Below are 17,044 nucleotides of genomic sequence, written 5' to 3'. Positions count from 1 at the left end.
TCCATAGGACGAACAACAACCATACCATAGGCTAGCTTCTAGGGTTTAGCCTCTCTGATCTCGTGGTAGGTCTACTCTTGTACTACCCATATCATCAATATTAATCAAGCAGGATGTAGGGTTTTACCTCCATCAAGAGGGCCCGAACCTGGGTAAAACATTGTGTCCCCTGCCTCCTGTTACCATCCGGCCTAGACGCACAGTTCGGGACCCCCTACCCGAGATCCGCTGGTTTTGACACCGATAGTGCCCCTGACCCTTGCCATCCTCGCGACATGTGTCACCCACGTATGGAGAGGTGGAGATCGTGTTAGATCGTGGGTGAATAGATTAATCTTATCGTGGGATGTGGAACGGTTTGAGCGGCAAAAGCCAAAAATTCAGATATGAAAATTTTAATGTTTCATTCGCAAATTCTTCAGCTGACAAGGACACAATGAAGATTTTGAACGAGTTTCAAATAGAACGCACATGAAGAATTTGTGAACAGACTGGGTTGAGTTTAGCATAGAGTGGGACAGACCCGATCACATTCACTTAGGCAAAAAGTCAACTTGAAGAATTAGCAATAAGTGAATGCTGTAGAGGGCTTGAAAACTCAATATATATATATATAGTCAATGAAGAACACAGTTAGAAAGAGTGAAGACTTTGCAAAGTTCAAGAATTTGAACATTTGATGAATTCGAAAATTTGAAGAATTTGCAAAATGAAGAAAAACTCAAATTTGAAGATTTTCAACTTTTGTTGGTGGCGTGACCCGCCGTATAAGAATGATGATTTCACACGCCGCGTACAATTGTCGTAGGGCTATGAGAATCAAATTCTTCGTTAATTTCTTCGCACTTAGAGGGTTAGTCTTCATTGATTGAATAAAAACGTTACTTCGTGTGTTGCACATCTAAGTCATCAATTTTGCATAAGTGTTAGGATGTGTGTCCTTTTAAAAGAACATTTGAAGATTCTAAGATATTTATCTCACACCGCAACTTGCTAAATCTCTTCTCATCCAAGGGCTTTGTGAAGATATCCACTAGCTTTTCTTAAGTATTCACGTGCTCTATAGAGATATCACCCTTCAACACATGATCTCAAAGAAAATGATGGTGAATCTGTATGTGCTTTGTCTTCCAGTGCTGAACTGGGTTATGAGCAATCTTGATGGCACTCTCATTGTCACAGTAGAGAGGCACATTCTTCACATTGATGTCGTAGTCCTTGAGGGTTTTCTTCATCCATAGCAACTGAGCACAATATGAACCAGCAGCAATGTACTCAACTTCGGCAGTAGAGAGTGATACGCAGTTCTGCTTCTTTTAGGACCAATATACTAAGGATCATCCGAGGAAATGGCATGTGGCTGATGTTGATTTGCGATCCACTCGATCACCAACATAGTCAGAGTCAGAATATCCAATGAGATCAAAAGTCGAGCCCTTGGGATACCATAATCCATGTGTTGGAGTGTGAGCTAGATATCGAAGAATATGCTTCACAGCCTTATGGTGTGATTCCTTCGGTGTAGCTTGAAAACGGGCACACATGCAAACACTAAGCATAATATCTGGCCTAGATGCACATAGATACAGTAAAGAGCCAATCATGGAGCAGTATACCTTTTGATCGAAGTCTATACCATTTTCATTAGTGCATAGATGGCCATTTGTGGGCATAGAGATTTTGACGCCTTTGCAATCTTGCATGCCGAATTTCCTCAACACATCCTTAAGGTATTTCTCTTGAGATATGAAGATATCGTTGCGCTGTTGAAGAATTTGAAGACCTAAGAAGAATTTCAATTCTCCCATCATAGACATTTGATATTCCTCACTCATTATATAGGCAAATTCGTCACTGTAACGTTGGTTGGTACAACCAAAGGTAATATCATCAACATATATTTGGCACACAAAAAATTCATCATCATAGGTTTTGGTGAAAAGAGTTGGGTCAAGTAAACTGGGTTCGAAGCCTTTCTTGATGAGGAATTCCTTCAAAGTACCATACCACGCCTGAGGGGCCTGCTTGAGGCCATAGAGGGCCTTACTAAGTCTGAAGACTTTGTCAGGATGCTTAGGATCTTCAAAACCTGGGGGTTGAGCAACATAATCTTCTTCCTCAAGCTTACCATTGAGGAATGAAATTTTCACATCCATTTGATATAAGATGATATTATGATGGTTAGCATAAGCAAGCAATATGCGAATAGCCTCAAGTCTAGCATCAGGTGCAAAAGTTTCATCGAAATCAATTCCTTCAACCTGTGTGTAGCCTTGAGCTACAAGACGAGCCTTATTCCTCACCACAAGGCCATTTTCATATTGCTTGTTGCGGTAGATCCATTTGGTACACATGATATTATGCTTGAGTGGGTCTGGTCGCTTGACAAGTTCCTAGACATTGTTGAGCTCGAATTGATGCAATTCCTCTTGCATCACTTGAATCCACTCGGGCTCCAGAAATGCCTCATCAACTTTGGTGGGCTCTGTGATAGAGACAAAAGCAAAGTGCCCACAAAAGTTAGACAAATGTGAAGCCCTTGAGCGTGTGAGAGGACCTGGTGTGTTGATGTCGTCGATGATTTTCTCAATCTGCACTTCATTTGCAGCGCGAGGATGAGCGGGTTGACGATGTTGAGTGGGCTCAGCATTTTCTTCAGAGCCATTTTCATCAGGTGCACCAGCATGACGTTCTTCATGTTCTGGAATGACTTCTTCAGCAGATTCCTTAGTGGGTATGACATCCTTAGTGGCCTTGAACTTGATGGATTCCTCAGGTGACATTTCATCTAGCACAGGAGGTAGGTGCTCTCTTTGCGAGCCATTAGTTTCATCGAACCGTACATCTACAGTTTCAATAACCCTGTGGTGAAAGGTGTTGAAGACTTTGTAGGTGTGCGTGTCCTTTCCGTAATCAATCATAAAACCTTCACGTGCTTTCGGTGCAAATTTAGAATTGTGATGAGGATCTCTAATCCAACATTTAGCATTGAAGACTTTGAAATAACTCACATTGGATTTCTTGTCAGTGAGGAGTTCATATGAGGTCTTTTTGAAGAATTTGTGAAGATATACCCTATTGATGATGTGGCACACAATATCAATTGCCTCAGGCCAGAAGCGAGGAGGCGTCTTGTATTCATCAAGCATAGTACGAGCCATCTCAATGAGAGTCCTGTTCTTGCGCTCCACGACGCCATTCTGCCGAGGAGTATAAGGAGCAGATAACTCGTGAGTAATACCAACTTCATCAAGATAGTCATCAAGACCAGTATTCTTGAACTCGGTCTCATTGTCACTCCTAATGTGCTTGATCTTCACACCGAAGTTCGTTGAAGCCCTCGAGGAAAATTGTTTGAAGACTTCCTACACTTCAGTTTTGTAAGTGATGATATGCACCCATGTGTAACGAGTATAGTCATCAACAATAACAAAGCCATATAGATATGCTGCATTTGTGAATGTGGCATAGTGAGTAGGGCCGAAGAGATCCATGTGAAGCAATTCAAATGGATGAGTGGTAGTCATGATAGTCTTCGAGGGATGCTTGGACTTGGTCATCTTTCCAGCTTCACAAGCTCCACATAGATGGTCCTTGAGGAATTTGACACCCTCGATGCCAATGACGTGCTTCTTCTTTGCGAGTGTGTGTAAGTTCCTCATGCCAGCATGACCTAGTCGTCGATGCCATAACCATCCTTCTGGAGCTTTTGCAAGTAGACATGTGGCAGGCTGTGGTCCTATAGACAAAATCAACAATATACAAGTCTCCTTTCCTAAAGCCTTCGAAGACTTTGGAATGGTCAGATTCCATGATCACAACGCAACGATATTTGCCAAAGACAACAACCATATCAAGATCACAAAGCATTGAGACAGACATGAGGTTGAATCCTAAGGACTCGACGAGCAAGACTTTGTCCATGCGTCAATCCTTTGAGATTGCAACCCTACCTAGACCCAATACCTTGCTTTTTCCTTTGTCAGCGTAGGTGATATGCTTCGGATGTGATGGAGATAAAGCAGTGTCCATCAATAAGTTCTTGTTACCGGTCATGTGATTTGTGCATCCACTATAGAGGACCCACTCAGTAGCTTTGGGTTGATCATCCTGCAGATGAATTAGTGCAACTTACGAACTCATATACTTCATCAGTGAAGAATATGACATCAATTTCATCATATTGAATTTCATCAAGTAGTACAACAGATATAGTAGTAGGAGGACGTGAGAAATGAATATTTATTTCTTCATGATTAGCTTGCGTCCTTTCAAGCATATTCAGGTCTCCAACGAATTCATCAGACATTCAAGTTCGTCTGGAGACCTGAGTCTACATAAGAGATTAGTTCTTTTTCTTCACCACCCACATCTGGAGGGATGGCAAAGAGTTCATCATTATGTGAGCTCCATAAGAGAAAGGTGGCATAGAAGCCAGTCCACTTCGTTTCACAGAAGAGGGTTTAGAGTAAGCATATGAATAAGCAGAGAAATTCTTCGAGGACTTATGAACATAATGATTTGAAGAATAATGCACATATTCATAACCTTTAGATCTTCCCTGCGAAACAGAAGTGTTAGCACGATGATGTTCATATGAGGATTTGGATCCATATGAAGACTTTGGTCCATATGAAGAATTTGATCTGGGGTTCCTATTCTTCACAAGTGGTGTCATGATGACATTCACCTGAAGAATTTCAAGGCACCTTTTGGGAACCTAGATTTTCTTCATAGGGGGACCGTTCCTGCAATTAGTTCCAACATATCTAGCAAATACTTCACCATTCTAATTTTTGAACAGTTTATAGTTGGAGTCAAATGACTCATCAGAAGAATATGAAGATTCACATGTAAAGCCAGATAAAGTGGATGGATCTACAGGAGATCCTTTCGCAGCAACCCATGAGGTTTTGGGATACTGCTCAGGTTTCCAGTAGGTCCCATCAGCATTCAGTTTCCTCTCAAAGGCAATACCCTCTTTCCTAGGGTTCCTGTTGAGGATCTCCTTTTTAAGCACATCACAAAGAGCTTGATGCCCTTTGAGGCTTTTGTACATGCATGTCACATACAATTCCTTCAACCCTGCATTGTCAGTGATACTTGTGGTATCCTCAGATGAGGAATTTGTGACCATAGAGACAGTTGAAGAATTTGCAGCAATAGAAGCATTTGAACTTTTAGGTGAAGAATTAGCAGATTCATGTTCAATGCATTTCAAACATTGAATTCATCCTGAGCGGAACTGATCTATTGAGCAAGCAGTGAATCACGTTCCTTCTGAAGATCTGAAGAAAATATGCCCTAGAGGCAATAATAAAGTTGCTATTTATATTTCCTTATATCATGATAAATGTTTATTATTCATGCTGGAATTGTATTAGCCGGAAACTTAGTACATGTGTGAATACATAGACAAACAGAATGTCACTAGTATGCCTCTACTTAACTAGCTCATTGAATCAATGATGGTTATGTTTCCTAACCATAGACATGAGTTGTCATTTGATTAACGGGTTGACCCATCTGTTAGCTTAGCACGATGATCGTTTAGTTTGTTGCTATTGCTTTCTCCATAACTTATACATGTTCCTATGACTATTAGATCATGCAACTCCTGAATACCGGAGGAACACTTTGTGTGCTACCAAACATCACAACGTAACTGGGTGATTATAAAGGTGCTCTACAGGTGTCTCCGATGGTGTTTTTTGAGTTGGCATAGATCGAGATTAGGATTTGTCACTCCGATTGTCTAAGAGGTATATCTGGGCCCTCTCGGTAATGTACATCACTATAAGCCTTGTAAGCAATGTAGCTAATGAGTTAGTTACGGGATGTAGCATTACAGAACGAGTAAAGAGACTTACCAGTAACGAGATTGAACTAGGTATTGAGATAACGACGATCGAATCTCGGGCAAGTAACATATCGATGACAAAGGGAACAACGTATATCGTTATGCGGTTTGACCGATAAAGATCTTCGTAGAATATGTGTGAACCAATATGAACATCCAGGTTCTGCTGTTGGTTATTGATCAGAGACGTGTCTCAGTCATGTTTACATAGTTCTCGAACCCGTAGGGTCCGCACGCTTAACGTTCGGTGACGATCGGTATTATGAGTTTATGTGTTTTGATGTACCAAAGGTTGTTCGGAGTCCCGGATATGATCACGGACATGACGAGGAGTCTCGAAATGGTCGATACATAAATATCGATATATTGGATGACTATGTTTGGACATCGGAACGGTTCCGGGTAAGTTCGGGTATTAACCGGAGTACCGGGGGATTACGGGAACCCCCCCCCGGGGAGTATATGGGCCCTAATGGGCTTTAGGGGAGAGAGGGAGGGGCTGCCTAGGGCAGGCCACGCGCCCCCCAAGGCCTAGTCCGAATTGGATTAGGGGGAGGGGCGGCGCCCCCTCCTTCCTTCTCTTCTCTCTTCCCTTTCCTTCTCTCCTACTCCTACATGGAAGGGGGGAATCCTACTCCCGGTGGGAGTAGGACTCCCCAGGGCGCGCTAGAGTAGAGGGCGGACCCTCCCCCTCCTCCACTCCTTTATATACGGGGAGGGGGCACCCCATAGACACACAAGTTAATCATTGATCTCTTAGCCGTGTGCGGTGCCCCCCTCCACCATAATCCACCTCGGTCATATCATAGCGGTGCTTAGACGAAGCCCTGTTCCGGTAGCATCATCATCACCGTCATCACGCTGTCATGCTGACGAAGCTCTCCCTCGACACTCTGCTGGATCGTGAGTTCGTGGGACATCACCGAGCCGAACGTGTGCAGATCGCGGAGGTGTCATACTTTCAGTACTAGGATCGGTCGATCATGAAGACGTACGACTACATCAACCGCGTTGTCATAATGTTTCCTCTTACGGTCTACCAGGGTACGTGGACAACACTCTCCCCTCTCGTTGCTATGCATCACCATGATCTTGCGTGTGCGTAGGAAATTTCTTGAAATTACTGCGTTTCCCAACAAGATCTTCATAACTCACCCTTAGCTTTTCAAGATCTTGCTTTCTTTGAAGAAATTCATAAGAAAGTTTCTCATGATCAGCTAAGAGAGTGTTACGATGACTCTGAAGATTATCAAACTTAGTCTGAAGTCTCTGAAGATTATCAGTCAGAGTTTGACTTTGATCCATTTCTTCACCCAACAGGTCATCGCTTTTGTCTAGCAAATTTTGAACCTTTTCCAAAGCTTTTTGTTGTTTAGTGGCAATAGTAGCAAGCTTGTAATAGCTGGGTCCAAAATCATCATCAGATTCATCATCACTAGACTCAGATGAGGAACATTCGGTTACCTTGGCACCTTTTGCCATGAGGCATGGTTCAAAAGATGATGGTGCCGGTTCGAAAGTCATAGTTTTGAGCGATTCCTTGAAATCCTCAAACCAGGGATCATGACAAGTTCAATGATATTCATAGACATCAAAGACTCGGTCCCAGATAAGCTTCGCATTGCAGAGATGCATAATGAGCCTGAATTGATCTCTGGATAGACAGGAGCAGATGATATCCTTCGCCATGATGTCAAGTCGAGTGTACTTGTGAATATCATCGCCATTCGCCATCTTTCATAGATCGGTAATGCCAATCTCAGTGATGGTCCACAACTCGCTGTTCATCGCCATGAGGTGCTTCCTCGTCATGGCCTTCCACTTAGGATAATCATGACCGTCAAAGATGGGGCATGTCACTTTCTTCATTCATGCGGTCGACATAACTAAAACTCCATGTGGTTAAACCAAAATCACACAAAACAAAGGAGTACCTTGCTCTGATACCAATTGAAAGTGCATTATATCGACTAGAGCGGGGGTAATAGGCTACTTTTACAAACTCGTCACTAAGGACATTCAAGGTGAGGAATTTCCTAAGTCACGAACAACTAGAAGCGGAATAAGTACTCAGGTGCAAGCGTAACAGAACAGTAACACAGTCATCATGATGAAATGAAACAAGCACAAAGCACAAGTAGCGTGTAAACATGATAAGCAAGCTGAAGACAAAGTGACTGAAGAAATAGGATTGAGTAAATTGAGAAAGTCTTTAGTCAACGTCTTCAAACAGTAACGATCAAGTTCATCAACACATGAATGAGGAAATGGAAGGGTTGAGGAAATAGCACCGGTAGGTTGGTGAAGACAATGATTTGGTAGACCAGTTCCAACTATTGTGACAGTCGTACGTCTGGTTGGAGCGGCTAGGTATTTAAACCTAAGGACACATAGTCCCAGATACATAGTCCTTACCGTATTCTCCTTGAGCTAAGATCACACAGACCTCGCCCAATCACTCGTGGTAAGTCTTCAGGTGACTTCCAAACCTTCACAGACTCGGTCACTCGGTGATCCATAATTTCCTCTTGGATGCTCTAGACCATGACGCCTAACCGTCTGGAGGATGCACAGTCCTCAAAGGTAACAAGCGTTGGTTCCACACAAGAACAATCTCTTCAGTGATGCTCAATCACTTTGGGTTTGTAGGCGTTTGGGTTTGGGTTTTCCTCACTGATGATTTTTGCTCAAAGTTCTCGGAGGATGGGATGCTCTCAATGACAAGTGTCAGTTTCTCTCGGAGCAGCCAACCAACTAGTGGTTGTAGGGGGCGGCTATTTATAGCCTAGGGAGCAGCCCGACATGATAAGACATAAATGCCCTTCAGTGATATGACCGTTATGTGGGTAGATATTTTGGGACAGCTGACGCATAGCACAACAACAGTCGGAAATTTGAGTATCAAATACCTCAGGGCTATCATGTTCCTCACTTGTAGGCATTCCGCACTGGCGAATTCCTAACTCCTCAGCCAGAACAAATTCCTTAGAGACCAGAAGATCTTCATCTCTGTCACTGAAGAAATTGACTGGACTGTATGAGATTTCCAATGGCTTCACTCGAAAGGATTGGCTAGGTGTAGGATTTTGAGATGAACATCACTTGGAAACTTTTCTTTAGTTTTACCTCGACCCCCTTTAACAGAACGGTGTTTCCTATGACTCAAGAAAGAGAAAATGGAACAACGAAAACTAAAGTCTTCACGCTTCATAATCCTCGCATGAATATCAAGTCTTCATGGTCACACCAATCTCCTCACTTTCAAAGTCTTCAAGAAAACCAAAGTCTTCAACTAAAGACATTCATTTTTAGGGGTCGACTTTCATCGTAAATATCAAACTCCTCATTGACTTATAGACCTGTGTACACTCACAAACACATTAGTCCCTTAACCTATAAGTCTTCAATACACCAAAATCACTAAGGGGCACTAGATGCACTTACACGTTGAAATCCACATTAGCTATTTCAGAAAAAAAGAGATGAAAGGATTACATGATATATATACCATTTTGTATATCATGGTAGCGAAAATACGTTGTGGTGGTCTCCATCAGCTATCATGGTGTGCCTTCCTTGGCACTGGTAATCACCCTGGGACACCGTAGTGGGAGAGGAGGGGGAGGCCGACGCCGTGGCGGGAAGGGTAGATGACGCTGAGAAGAAGGTGCGGGCTAAATGCCATGGCATGCTTTGATTCCAACAACGTCAATGACGAGAGCTAGATGGGGGAATGAGATGTCAGTGTGAACTTTGTGCCATGCGATGAGATAATGAGAGAGTGAATTGATTTTTTCAATTAGAAGAAAATGAGGATCTTCTTTTAGGGAAGGCGGTTGTTTGCTATGAGATAAATGTCACATACTTTTATATAGCGAAAATATCAGATCCCTAACAAGTCATTTTTATGATGGATCAGACCAAAAAAATCATCGATTTTTAACAATCAGTTGAGATGTATTCAAATAATTGTTCTTTATATATTTAAATCCAAATAAATAATTTTTTGCCCATGATAGAAAAGGTGTGTTTCTATATATGTTTACTTTTGTAGAGTATGAGAGAGATGAAGATGGATTATGTTGACGTTCAAAAAGAATGCACCAACAGTCTGTTGAGGCGATGGCGTTGAAAGACACAAAAAAATTACCAAGTTTTATACAACAAAAGGCCCGTGGCAACGCACGATCATTCTACTAGTGAGATATAACAGATGGATGTCAAAATGATTCCCATGAGATGGAAATAGAACCAAGGTTGTATACTTGATACGGTCCAAGGTAATTTTGTCGATCCAGAGGATGTTAGTAAGTGTGCAAATTTGAAGCAAGCATAGTGGAGTTGGAATCTTCGTCCCGATGAAATGGTCAAATAATTTGATTTCGTCGAGGAAAGTGAAGATGCTTGTATTTACAAGAAATTAAAGTGGGAGCATGGTAATATTTCTAAACACTATATGTTCATGACATATTGTTGATTGAAAATTTCTTGACACGGATTAAGACTTTATTGAAACTATTTTTCAGTAAAGTAATGAGAAAATATATAGTCGTGGTATTAGGCATAATGCTCCATGGACATAGTAGTGTCTAACCGGGCTTAGCCTAAATACATATTAACAGAATACTAAAGCAGTTTAGTTAGAAAAATGCCAAGAAGGGTTTCTTGACAAAGTCGCATGAAAAAAATTTAAGCAAGATTCAGTATTCTGAAATACTGATGAGGGAAATACATTATTTCAATCACACTTGTATTAATTATATTCCATGGCATGTAAACAACCAGATATATCCAGTACTCCAAGTAAGTTGTGAGTAAAGTTACCAGAATGATCAAATTATTGATCATTGGACAATAGTAAAATGTTGTTAAATAGTAATGACATGTGTATCGCATACGGAGAAGATGAAGAGATTGTTGTAAGGAGTTACATCAATACATGCTTGTTGTAAGTAGCACTTTGATAAAAACTTCATTGATTCTCCAAGCAATTTTCGATTTCAATTTATGGTGGCACGATAAGTTGGAATTGGTCCAAAAGATTATTGTGGTGAATTCTACAACAGAAGCTAGGTATATTTTCCTTTAGAAGTAACAATAGAGGGTGATGAATCAAAAGTTCATTTATGAGCTTGGTATGATTTCTAGATGATTGTGCAAATGGAACACTATTCTTAATAGTGGTTGCATAGCTCAGTTTAAGGAATCATAGATCTTGCTAGTGATTCAATACATACAAAGCCAGTTTCACACAAATTATGAATTTATGTGAAAGCATGACAGATGCATTGAAATGCAAATGATACACACAGATCTAAAGATTGTCAGACTCGGGAAGACGAAGTCTATACCACAAACAAAGCATGGACTAACAACGGATTGCCATTGGTGTAAAAGTTAAAAGTGCTAACTAGATTATTGACTTTAGTGCAAGTGGGAGATTGTTGGAAATATGCCCTAAAGGCAATAATATTGTATTATTATATTTCCATATTCGTAATTAAGTGTTTATATTTCTTGCTATAACTACTATGATCCCGGAATATGCGATTCAATGGAAAAATCATATGCACGTGTGAAATGATAAACAGATAAAATAAAGGTTACTAGTCTCACCTCTAATACTAGCTCAAGTGTTTTCAGTGATCACGTTTCCGGATCTTAGGATATTGTTAAGTGTAACGATAGTCCTAAAACAACATTGAGATTATGATGTTGGAAGAACAATCATATTGAATCGACCCAAACTTGTTTGTTATGAATTGAGATAATATCGTCTGTTGATGGCCTGCAAGTGCACAGGGTTTAGTCGTAGCCTTTTCGAACTAAGAGTATCGATCCCATAGGGAGCACATGAATCAGACTTTTGCCTCTTGTAGAGAATTATGTATTTTTGCGCCTGTAGATAATTGTAGACTTAAAGCAGAGGGAGGGAGGGTATAAATGTTAATTGTGTAGTGGAGTGACTTGTAACAATATAACATAAAATTAAATAAAGAGCAAGGGTTGTAGTGACGGATCAAACATCAGAATGAGAAGGCGTTCTCAGGGAGTCTGAAATCCCCATTGGTATGTTTCTAGCACACATATGCATAATCATAGTATGGAATGGATACTTGAGCCATTGTTGATGATTATGTTGGGCAGAGCCGGGTACAGTACACGTGCTACTCGTGGTAGACTTCGTGTCATGCACGCCACCATCACAGTCTCCCCCCAAAGGGTTACAACTTATGATAATTAAGGGTTACCCCGTGGATGCAACCTCTCTAAGGGTTCTCCGTAATTCCCCGGTCAATTGCAAAAGGTTAGGGGCAGTGGGCTTTTACTGTCACCTCGAATTACCTCCACAACCTAGCCCTTTACAACGATAGTGATATACTTCGTGGCCATAAGGCACAAATATTGAGTGTGGCCCCTTCAAAACATCCCCGAAGTTATTAAACTAAGCATTCAACAGAGTACCTCATATCTACAATAACGTTTTGGATCCTACACATACCAAGGTTCATTCATATCCCCGAGAACTAGGGGTTTTACTCACACATGGGAACAACAAACATCATAGCAACGGTAATAGCATACATGGATGAATGATTCAAATGATACACCGAAGGATCCACTAGGGTTCTTGATGTTGCAGATGATAAGGATGTGGATGATGATGATGATGGAGTGGATGATGATAGTGGTGATGATGTTGTCCCCCTTTCGTACGCGGTGGGAAGGATCCCCTTCTTCTCCTTGCTAATCCCTCCCTCGAATGGACTCCGGAGGCTAGGGTTCTGCCTTCTCAATGAGTTTCTGGTCTCTCTGAATGTCTGATCCACGATCCGATTCGACGGGGTGAAAATAGTTGATCTGGCAGTAGCGGCGGCGGGCCATAGGACTGCTCATATGGGCGGGCTCGGTCATATGGAAAGCCGTCTTTTGCTCTGGATGTGTGATGCCGCCTATTTCTTTGGCCTTCTTGCTTGATTCTTTTATGGTAGGTGATTATCACATTAATTACGTGATTTCACTACCATTTCCGAGGAATCCCTCCATTATATGATGATTGGTCCAAAACATGTTACCTGGGAGATTATCAACACAAAGAGAAGCACGAATGCAGTAAAATTCCACAAAGCCTACCTTGTAGGCATAAAATACTTGTCAAAATCATCACATAAATTGGACTCATCAATTGTAATAACACGTAGTGTTAACAAGTGATTATGCTCCTTAGACCATGAGAGTATCATAGTCACTTCTTACCATACGGTGGACTTTGGGGTTGCTCAAACGTCACATGTAACATGGTAATCACAATGACAACTTACAGGTTCATCAGAAAGTTTGACAAGGGACTAGATAGCTCGAGAGTGGGATTTGTTCCTCCAATGATGGAGAGATATTCTTAGGGCCCTCTCAGTGTGACAACATCCATCATCGTCTGGCCAGACATAGGTGACTAGATCACGGGGATGCCAGAACACGACAACGAGAAAGAAGGACAAAACTGGTAATGAGGATAATGGTATAGTGAGCATGTGATGACTCAGGAGGATACTAGTGCATCCCAGGTTTTGTGAAGTATAGCGAAGCAAAGGGAACATCACATGATAACCAGAGGTTCACTTGAATATCATTCATGTGCTCATAGGGATCGATATGGACGTCCACGGTCCCGCTATCAGTCATTGAACGAAGGGGTTTTGTTCATGTCCATGAGTTACTGAACCTACGGGGTCACGAGCTTAAGGAAGTCATGATCCGCTGAGTTTTAGAAGGACGAGAGTGATGAGAATATATTTGTGGAATTGTTTCATAAATATTTGAAATAGTTTCGAGAGGATCTGGAAGTGTTTCGGGGTCACCAGAAGGGTTTCAGATTTTATTGGCCAATACCGAGTATTCCCTATAATTAATATATAAGTGAAAAATGTTTTTGATGATGTTAAATTATATATAAAAGGTCTAATAATCATTAGAAGGCTTTTATATTAATCTAAATATCAATGTGCCTTTTAGGTGGAGGGGGAATTGGGCCACCAAGGCCTAATAGGGGGAGGCGCCCCCTTCCCATAAGGGGAGGCCGAGTTGGGGTGGGGGAAGGACTCCCCTTCCCCCTTTGGTCGGTGCAAGGGGAGGGGAGTCCTTCCCCTCCTCTTGGCTGCCCCTCTCCCATCTAACCTATATATACATGAGGTGTTGGCCCTTTTCTATGCACAAGTCTTGGAGCTCCTCTAGTCCATCTAGCCCTAGTTCTAGTTGGTCCTAGTTGACTAATTAGAGCTTAGTCTAGTTCCTCTAATCCTCATAATTAGAAACCCAGTGTGGTTCTAATCTCCTCCCTATAATTCTCCGGTGACGATTAGCTCTGGATGGCGAAGCGCTACCGGATCGTGAAGGTTGCACGCTTGCAACCAAGTAAAGAGGCCGTACTTTCGGTCTTCAGTTCGAGGGACTGTTCACGAGCGGTTCTTGGGCGTTCATCGACTATTTGATGGACTCCAAGTACGATCTACACCGACACGTTCTTCTTGTGTTGCAACTCGGTGACAGTAACAATCGTGATCACAACCCGTTATGTATCTTCATATCGTTCCTGGGTGTGCATAGGTGTTTTTTTGTTTTCTGCTACGTTTCCCAACACACAGAAGCTTCTCAACTAAAAATAATTCTGAAATTTTCCGGGGGTTTTCTAAGCTCGGTAAAATTGATTTTCGTGAAAAGTCTAAAAAAACAAAAAAACAACAACTGATACTGATCACTAAATTAATAGGTTACTCCAGAAAAATAATAAAAATTGATGCCAATATGCCAAAGTGATATAATTGTGGCATGAAATAAGCAAAAATTATAGATACATTTTAGATGATTTGATGCTCATCTGATGGAAGTGATTTAAAGAGATAATAAGGTGAGCCACCTGATGGCACCCTGGAGCTTTGGATTTGCCACCTCTCCAATGAAGATTAGCACACCAAAGAGCGTGAACTTTAGGATAAATTTCGTGTCCTGCACTCACTCATGGTTAATCTTTTCCCTCACCTATACTTACTTTGTATGCTTGTTGCCTTGTTATTTAGTTCATTGCCGAGCATACCTTGTTGTTTTCTTGCTTTCCACATAGATTGTTCTTACCTAGTTGCATATCTAGATAACCTACTTTATGTACAATACCCTAAATTTGGCAATTAAGTTAAAAAAATTATAGTTGCTTAATCACCCCCATCTATTCGACCGATTTGATCCTTTTGAACTATATATTTCCAATAAACACACCTCGAATTTATATCGTATTTTTTCACCGCCACCACTTCACGCTTAGAGACAATCCAGTCTAAAATCATGTGTTCAGTACTCTGGCAGTGAGGGGATCGTTGCCTTTGTCATCAACATGGACACTTGTTGCTCCCATAATGATTGGTTACCTCGATAGTATGCTTGTAATATCATGCCTTTTTACTCAGAGACCCTAGGTTTATCGAATAATGTGGAGTATAAAGTTGGCAATTGACGTCTAGCAAGTCCATCACGTCTCAACCGTTCTTTGTTTCTGGATCATATTCAGAGTCTTAACAACGCAAAGCTACTACAAAAATGGGAGAAAGTTGTATACAATATCTAGAAAATATGGCAATGCAAAGTGTTTCACATGCAACATTGTAGACATGCATGGGATCATAGGATAGATAACTAACAGTGGTATGATACATAAAATAAGGCACCATGTGAACTGATAAGTGGGCGATGCATCCAAGGGGTACCATGACTGACTGCCGCCGAATCGAGAATTAAGATGTACTACCTTGATCATATCCTGCCTCATGGGGTTACCATGGTGGTTACGGAGAACCGGACCACCGCCCTAACATTCTTTGACTACAATATTTATCGGAAAACCTTTGTTTTTGCCACTCTAGCTTTTGCCAATTTTGCTTATGCCACTCTTGAATTTGACATCTCACTTTTGCCACTCCTAGCTTTTGACAATACATCACAAATGCCATTCCATGGCAAAAACGATAATTCTTCATTTCACTTTTGCCACTGTTAGCTTTTGACAACGTATCACAATTGCCACTATGAAAATTTTGCTTTTGCCACGGAATGGAAAAATTGATACATTGTCAAAAGCTAAGAGTGGCAACAGTGATATGTCAAATTCTAGAGTGGCATAAGCAAAATTGGCAAAATCTAGAGTGGCAAAAACAAAGTTTTCCCATATTTATCCCTAAGAATTTGGCTCTAAGCGCCCTACTAATCCTTATTGCCATCGGTCTTCGTTGTAGTTCTCTAAGCCCCCCTGCAATCTACCTCTCCTTTGTCTGTCGGCGCGTCATTACATGTGAGTGCGAGGATTGAAAAGAGATGAACCGACTAAATGTTGCACAAATAAAATATAATCATAACATGGATCCGTCTGAAGCATGTATGTAGGCTGTGAGGCCATGCCTCCACCCTTAGCCTGTGAGGTCTACTCACATATCGCGATCAGATCGCGAATATGAGATATTGCAAAAGTTCTGTTAAATGAATGATTAAATTGTCTTACAAACTCGTCGACCACGAGTACAATATGAAACTATGGCTATGGTGGAGATGATGGTTGCATGCGATGCGATGAATATGTGAATTTGACAAAGAGTGAAAATGTGTGAAAGTGAGGCCTGGCTCTAGAGTCCTCCCTCTTTATATAGTTGCAGCTTTGGACTAGGGGTTCGAAGGCACAATGTTTCGAATATGGATTAGGGGCCCTTCACGAATATGGACTGGTTCGATACCCTGGGCCTGTTGTCGTTTGGTACGAGGAGGGATACAAGCAGGCACACTCATACTGGTGCTCGGCTATCCTTCTGTTGAAGCTGCTACCAAGTTTTTTTAATGGGAACAATCCTCTCGATTTGTTGATCATGTACTGTATACCTTAATTTTATTTTTTTAGGTCCATTTGTACAACAACTTAACAAAACAAGGAGATTTACACAAATTTATAATTATTAGTGATTATTTGACAAGTTAAAGTGACAATCAAAGAGAATATTTAAGAATATCAAGTGAAAAGATGAATGCAAATTGAGAAAGAAAGAAACAAAGACTTTTTCAAACAAGAAAACTAGAATTCCTTTTGAGAAGCTTGCCGAAGTGCCAAGCTTATCCCTCTCCAAAACCCCCCATTCCGCCTCGCTTCCTCCC

The sequence above is a fragment of the Triticum dicoccoides genome, chromosome 7A, assembly GCF_002162155.2.
Source record: "Triticum dicoccoides isolate Atlit2015 ecotype Zavitan chromosome 7A, WEW_v2.0, whole genome shotgun sequence".
Taxonomy (NCBI): domain Eukaryota; kingdom Viridiplantae; phylum Streptophyta; class Magnoliopsida; order Poales; family Poaceae; genus Triticum; species Triticum dicoccoides.
Note: the sequence above shows the minus strand (reverse complement) of the source record.